Here is a 7,722-nt window from a genome sequence, read left to right as displayed (position 1 = left end):
AAAAAAATAGGAAAAAAAAAATAGTAAATACTAATCACATATGGTTTTACATCAATAACAAAAAAAGTGATTCAACATGCAATCAAAAGGTATATTATATATCTAGCAATCATCTTTCAATTACTCAAGAACAGCATCATGTTCTGATCCCAAACAATCAAGAAGATGAGTTTGCAGCATGGAATGAACAACAATCTATTCGCTAACCACTGATTCAAATACCCCATGAATGTACTCAACAGGTAACCACAAAACAATATCAAATTCATAAAAACCAGAAATCTAAGCAACAAACTGTTTAATTCGCAAAATGCATAACAGTAACTCGCAGAAATAGTTCTCATATCAAAACAACATATCAAAAAGGGGAATTTCATAAGCTAACAAAGAAGAAAACATAACCTAATCGATTTCCTGGAGAGATTCACCTGCAGCAACATCATCAACAGTAAACTTCCCTTTCGATTTATCAGCAGCACGACCCTTCGCCTTACGATCAAGCAACGACTTCCTATCCTTATCAAGCTTTAGCTTAGTGACAACCACCTTCGATGGGTTAATCCCGACGTTAACAGTTTGCCCATTAACCTTCTCACGAGTAATCCGCTCGATGTGGATGACCCACTTCCGACGGTAGACCTGAACCACCTTACCTTCACGGCCCTTGTAGGTGCCCCTAACGACCTGGACCTCGTCGTCTTTCCTGACGGGGATTGATCGGGCGTTGTACTTGGATCGGAGGTCGGTGGAGAGGGGTGCGCTCATTAGCACACGGCGGACGCTCGACGGAGCAGAGAAGTGAGCCTTGCGGCATTTGCGGCGGGAGCTGCTGACGCGTGGGTTGTACTTCATTGTTCTCTGCTTCTGCTACGGCGTTAGGGTTTTGGGGAAGAAGAGATTGAACGGCGATTGAAGAGAAGAAATTTATGGTTCCTTTTGGTATTGAAGAGAAGGGGATTTAGGGTTTGGAATAAATGACTGTTATGCCCTTGTATTTTGATGGATTTACGATAGTTCCTTTTTAGGCCCAGCCCAGTTATTAAATGTCCGGTTTAACTAGGCCCAGATAGGCATATTTGATTAAAACTCCTAAAAGAATTATTAATTTGTCAACAATTTTAGTCAATAATAAGTTTTATTCAAAAAAACATTAACAATCTCTGTTAATAATGTGTATGTCTTATGACCTGCTACGTACTTCCGTTGTAACCTGTTAAAATATTGTTACTCGTTTGTAAGAGTAGACTGGTTAATATTCGATACATTTTACGGGAAGCATGGTTATAAAATTTTATCTAACATTATCGATTGGTTATAACTGTTAAAGCCTCTTTCGGTACTGATTTATGAACATGTTTATTTATAGAAATTTTGTAACGACATATTATGAACTAAACTGATAATAGAAAACTCAAGTGGATTGGTGGCTTTGATAAATGTTTTAAGGAATTAAGGCTAAAACTTTTTTCATTCTCACACAAACTTTGGTTTATCTAGTTTTTCCCTAAAAACCAATTCATTATTTTACTTTCTAACTTTTAATGTCAACCCAACGGTCCAACTTAAACTCTCAAATTCAAATTTAAAAAAAAAAAAAAAAAAAAAAAAAAAAAAAAAAGAAGAGGGTCTTTTAGATTTCATTATTTGGAGAATCGAAATCTTCCCTTCAAACACATATACCATGTTTTCTTGTCAAAAAACTGATAATTGAAATAACCATAAAATAAAGGGGAACAAAGTCAACAAACATATAAACCTTATTTTTGGTCGGGGAAAATGCGAAAAACTGATTTTGTTCATATTTAGTTTCTTTTTTTTGTACACCATATACCATCCAACTTGTTGAACATGTTCATATATAATGTACAAAAAGAAAATGACTAAATGTGAACAAAAAACAAAACCTCTGCCACCACCATCTCCACCTTTACCTCCGTCAACCACCACCATCACCACCACCTCTATCATCGCCTCTACCATAACTTCGCATTTGCCTCCATCACCATCATCTCCACCTCCACCACCGTCATCATTGTTGTCACCTCCGCCGCCACTACCATCACTGCATCCTTCACTACCACCACTAATGTTGGTGGCAAAGTCAGAAGCGGTGGTAGAGGTGGTGGTGGAGGTGATAACAGAGGTGGTGGATGTGGTTATTATGGTGACGGTCGACGAAGGTGGAAGTGGAAATGGTGGTGGCGATGAAAAAGGCAGAGCTAGTGGTGGTGACGAAGGTTTGGTAGAGGTGGAGGAGGTGTGATGTTGTATGGCGTTGGCGAAGGTGGAGGTGGAGTAGGTGGTGGTAGGGGAGGAGGTGGCAGAGGTGGTGGTGATAGTAGAGGTGGAAAAGGCGGCGACGGTGGTTGTGGTGGTGGGGGGGTGGTTAGAGGCGGTGGGGGTGTTTTTTGTTCACATTTAGTCTTTTTTTTTTCTTGTACACTATATACCATCCAACTTGTTGAAGTTGTTCACATATTACCGTTTTACATTCAGTAGCAGATCGCAAAGGTAAAATGTGAACAGGTCAACAAGTTGGATGATATATGGTGTACGAAAAAAAATATGAACAGAATCAACTGTTCATTACCCTCATAAATAATTTTCCCTTTTTGGTTATTACTTAATACCACAAGCACACAAATCATTTTGGAAGTCACAAACTAATGCATGAGTTATTTTGTTAAGATTATTGGGTCAACTTATTGAAAGTACTTTATTACAAAAGTCACTTTAACTTATTTGTCATCATAAGCATATAATAATATATTTTACTTAGAGATTATTTGCATGGAAGATACTTTTATATATACACATTATATACTCACAAATATGTTATATTAACTTCCAAATTTTCCACAATATAACAAGTTAATGTGTAACATCCCGAGTTCAGGAGTGCAAGTTCAGGGTTCAAAGTGAAAATGTGAAAGGGGCAACTCGGCGAGTCCATGAGTGGACTCCGCGAGTAGGGTCGTGATTCTGGTCGCGTGTTAAGTGGCCAACTCGGCGAGTCGGCGGCTGGACTCGACGAGTTGGTGCTGGGTGGAGAAAACCCTAATTTCGGAGGATGAGCCCTATATAAAGGACATTATACCCTCTTCCCAGCCTCTTTACCCTCTCTTGAAGTCCAGAAAACCCTAATGCTCGTTTGTGAGTGATTTGAGAGCATTTGAACCTTGGAGAAGAGATTTTGGAAGAGATCTTGGAGAGTTAAGAGGCTTGGAGCAAGGGGCTTTGCAAGGATTCGGATTTCTCTTCTGTTGGAGCTTTCTTTTGAGGCATTATTTCGTTGCTTGGGTTGTTATTCACCTAGATTCATCATTTTGGAGTATTTGGAAAGAATAGCTTGTGGTATTTTGAGTTTGGAGGTTAGATCTGAGGTTGCTACCTCAGATCTGGAATGGAGAAGGTCTAGAGTGCATTAAAGTCCCTATTCTTGAGTGATTGGTGAAGCCATCTTGTCCCAAACCCTAACCCTAGAGTGTTATATGCTTAGATCTCTTTTGATTCACATAAAGTTTGCCACTTTACGTGATGGATGGGTTGTAGAAGGGTAGATCTATGGTTTGGATCATTTGCATGGCCTGGAAAGCTTCTGTATGGATTAAGATCTAGGGGTACTCGGCGAGTCACAAAGGTGTACTCGGCGAGTTGCTTGAAGATGGGCAGGAACTCGACGAGTTGGAAGAACAAGTCGGCGAGTTGGTTGAAGATAGCCTTGGACTCGGCGAGTCTGTTCTTGGACTCGACGAGTCTGGTCGTGAGGTCCTAACCTTCTTCTGGTCGAGCCGTGAATCGGTGAGTCAAGGGAGGACTCGGTGAGTTGAGTGTGAGGGGGCCCAGAGTTGTGGGACTCGGCGAGTTGAGTCACGGATTGGGAAAGTTCTGAGCATGGGGACTCAACGAGTCATCGGGTTGACTCGGCGAGTAGAGTCAGTCAGGAGGTTGACTTTGACTTTGACTTTGACCAAGGATTGACCGGTTGACTTCCAAGGACATTCTGGTAATTGTTGGCTTTTGTTTTGAGTTCAGTGTTTTGGTGTTTGGCTAGTGGTGGAGATCGTGTCAGTGGTCGGAGCAGCTGGGTCTTATCTCTTCAGTCAGCAGTTGCAGGCGAGTTATCCTCATTATATCAACAGGGTCTAAGGCACCAAGGTCGGCCCTTTATCGGATTGTAATACGGGTATCGTTGTTATGTTGTTGCTTTGTTATGTTTGCATCCTGGTAGTTAGGGTGGTATATGCTAGTGACCGGTTAGGTCGGTATCCTGGTTAGGATGATGTTATGTTATGTGATCTGCTAGATCGGCTTGATTGAGTGTGAATTGTTATATGATTGAATGTTTATGTGCACATGGTTGTTGGACTGGGGTTGGGTTGAGGCGGGTCCTGCTTTGTGCTGTAGGCCAACATACCCAGGGCGGACCAGTTATCCTGAAGGCCCAACAAGCGGTCCGGATAGGCTGCAGGCCCCAAGAGGGCGGACCAGACGTGCCGAGGCTCGGAGAGTGGACCAGGCCGACTGAAGGCCTAGTGCGGGCGGACCAGTCATACTGTAGACTCAGAGAGTGGACCAGGTGGATTGAAGGTCCGGTGCGGGCGGACCAATCACACTATAGACTCGATGTATATGGCTAGACTCGGAGGGTGGACCAGGTGGACTGTTGGCCGGTGCGGCGGACCAGTTACACAGTAGACCTGAAGTGCATGGTTGTTCTGTATCGGTTATATGATATGGTTATGTTTGTATGTGGTTGGTATTTTGGGGGTATCTCACTAAGCTTTCGGGCTTATAGTTGTGGTTTAATGTTTTTCAGGTTCTTCAGGAGACCGTGGCAAGGCAAAGGCGTGATCGTACCGCTCCTCATGATTATGTTTTATGTTGTGGTTCTGGGAAGACTCTGATAATAATTGTATTGAAAACCTTTTTGTAATAACTTTATGAAACTGAGTTGTTTTTGAAAAGTTTAACTTGGTTGAAATTTTTATAGTGTTACAAGTTGGTATCAGAGCCTTGGTTTGAGTGAATTGGAGGAACATTCGTGTGAATCCAGTCTCAAATCAAGGAGAGTTTTCAAAAGAGAATTTAAAATGGTTTTCAAAATGAGTAAAGGAGGACGTGGAGGTACGATCAGCCGGAGCCAGTAAGTAACCCCAAAATACCATACATGATATTTGTTTTGAGCTATGATAGAACAACATGCTAGTACCAGGCTAGGGATCTTCAGGATTTCATGATAATGTTGCCTGATTTTTGATGCCTGTTAGCCTAGGGTTTCTTCTGTGAGAGATTTCCAGTGTTCCTCTAGGAGTGAGGGTTGAGTGCTTGTTATGTATGTTCTTCACTAGGGTGTTGTGGTGATAATTGATATAAATATGGGTAGGTGTGGAAGGTAGTATGGGCCCGTACTACTGAAAGGACAGGACCCATACGCGTATCAAAGAAACCACGACCTCTAGGGTTGGGTTGGGGGTTGGTTCCCGGGTTAGTGGGAAGTATCTGAGGTCTTGCGTTGTTTTTCAGTATGGTGGTTACAAGGCATGCTGGGAGCGGATCCGGGTCAGGATCGGGAGCAGGAGAGGGCGGTCAGGGTGGGTCAGTACCGCCCGGGGTTATTGGTTAGATGAGCACAGGCGAGTTGGACGCTAGGATTCGTGAGATCCTGCATGATGAGGTTGTTGCGTTGTTCCGGGCCGAGTTTCCGGAACTGTTTGGGTCGATCAAGACCGCCATGGTCGAGTATTTTTGATGACCGTTATGCAGCTCTTACAGAGACGGCTGCCGCAACAGCTACAATGACAGGGGGAGGAGCCGATAGAGGTTTTCAGTATCGGGACTTCGATAATACAAAGCCCCTACCTTCGATGGAGTTCAGGACCCGATTGTTGCTATGAGATGGTTGTCATACATGGAGGGGTGTTTCTTCACGTGTTCATGCCCCTGCTGATCAGAGGGTGAGGTGTGCTCTGAACCTTTTGAGGCTCGGGGCAAATGATTGGTGGAGGTTGACCACGAGATTGTATTCTGATGCGCAGCGAGCTGCAGTTTTTTGGGATTAGTTCAGAGAGATGTTTAGTACTCGCTATGTTCCGCGAGTTGAGAGGGAAATATTAGCTCAGGAGTTCCTGGAGCTGAAGCAGGATTCGGAGTCGGTGACGGAGATCACCAGGATGTTCACTGAGAGGGCGATGTTTTGCCCGGAGTTTGCTTCGGAGCTGGCTCAGATGTCCCGATATCTGAGTATGCTCAAGAGGGATATCAGACAGTTTGTGTCTACGCAGAGGTGCGAGACCTTGTTAGAGTTGCAGGAGGCTGCCAGGCGGCGTGAGTTGGAGATTGAGTTGCAGTTGAGAGAGCAGAGGCAGGCCCCGGCACAGTCGCAGCCGGCGCCGAAATGGTCCAAGATCGTTGATTCTAGTTTAGGAGATCAGATCAGCCGCACTTGTGGAAAGTGTGGGAAGGGTCACACCAGAGTTTGTAGATCCGGTGGTGCATGTTGAAAGTGCGGAAAGGAGGGGCACTATGCGAGGGATTGTCGGCAGACAGCCCCGGTTCGGGATTTGAGGATTTGCTATCATTTCCATGAGGTTGGACACTTGAGGGTCAACTGTCCACAGCTTGCTGCAGGATCGGTGCAAGCTCCAACACCGGCCACTTTGAAGTTTTCGGGTGGAGGTCAGGGTGGAGCGGAGCCCTCGAGGGCTCAGGGTCGTGTTTTTCAGCTTACAGCAGAGGAGGTCAGGGCAGTGCCGGATGCAGCTGCGGGTATGTTTCCTCCTTGATATTTGTTTATCTTGTGATTATTATGGAGTATTGTATATCTACTAGTCTCGTGGTGTGATTTTTGGTATTGTATTCGTTTGTTCCTTTTTGGTTCAGTTATGGATTTGGGTATTGGAAGTTTCGTTGGTTATCATCCATAGGGATTATTAGTGGGAAATCCATCTTTTGGTCTGAATGTTGGGTAACATCTGCAGTCTGAGGAGTGGTCAGCTGAAGGTCGGGCTTCTTCTAGTCCGAGGTGATCAGTGTTGATATGTGTTTTTGTGAAGGTTGCTTGTTCTAGTGGGAATCAGTTCGCGTGTAAGGGATTGTGTTGTGTAGGGTTGTTAAGGGAGGTCGGTGATGGCGACCGGTGTTGGTAGTCAGTGCTCTAAGTGGGGGAGAATTAGAAATTCTCCGGAAGATCGACAAGCATGAGTAGTCGATTAGCTGTTGGAGATTCAGCAGCGGTTCGGTCAGCCAAGGGTGTAGGCTGGTATGAGCAAGTGACAGGCAGACGGGGCGGGATACAGACCAAGGGTTTTGTGAGAGGGTGATTGATCGTGGAAGGCCTGGGATCAGGCCGGGTTTGAGTATGTAGGATGAAGTCAGAGTTCGGAGCCCCTAGAGGGTTAGAACAGTATACATGGGAGAGTTTCCTGGAGGGATAATTGTGGATGTTGGATGTTGGTTGAGCGGTCCAGATAGACTGAAGGCCGGTGGGCGTACCAGTCAGGACGAAGGCTTGGAGAACGGTCCAGGCAGGCTGAAGGCCCTGGAGGGCGGTCCAGACCTGTTGAATGTTCTAAGAGTGGTCTAGATTGGCTGAAGGCCTGGTAAGGCGGTCCGGTCATGTTGAAGACTCTGCATGTGTTGATAGATCTGTATGAGGAAATGGAATGAGTATGTCGCGATGTGATAGCATCAGAAGGTCTGGCCCCGGGTATTGATCATGAT

At 44.8% G+C, this 7,722-nt stretch overlaps 1 pseudogene; it reads right to left on the bottom strand.

Moving 5' to 3' along the window:
* Window positions 1-243: 243 nt before the first annotated feature.
* Window positions 244-930, bottom strand: LOC145093110 (large ribosomal subunit protein uL24z pseudogene; annotated as a pseudogene).
* Window positions 931-7,722: the final 6,792 nt, after the last annotated feature.

The sequence above is a fragment of the Lactuca serriola genome, chromosome 3, assembly GCF_051521515.1.
Source record: "Lactuca serriola cultivar US96UC23 chromosome 3, Lser_US96UC23_V15, whole genome shotgun sequence".
Classification (NCBI taxonomy): Eukaryota; Viridiplantae; Streptophyta; class Magnoliopsida; order Asterales; family Asteraceae; genus Lactuca; species Lactuca serriola.
Note: the sequence above shows the minus strand (reverse complement) of the source record. Positions and strands in the feature narration are given on the sequence as shown.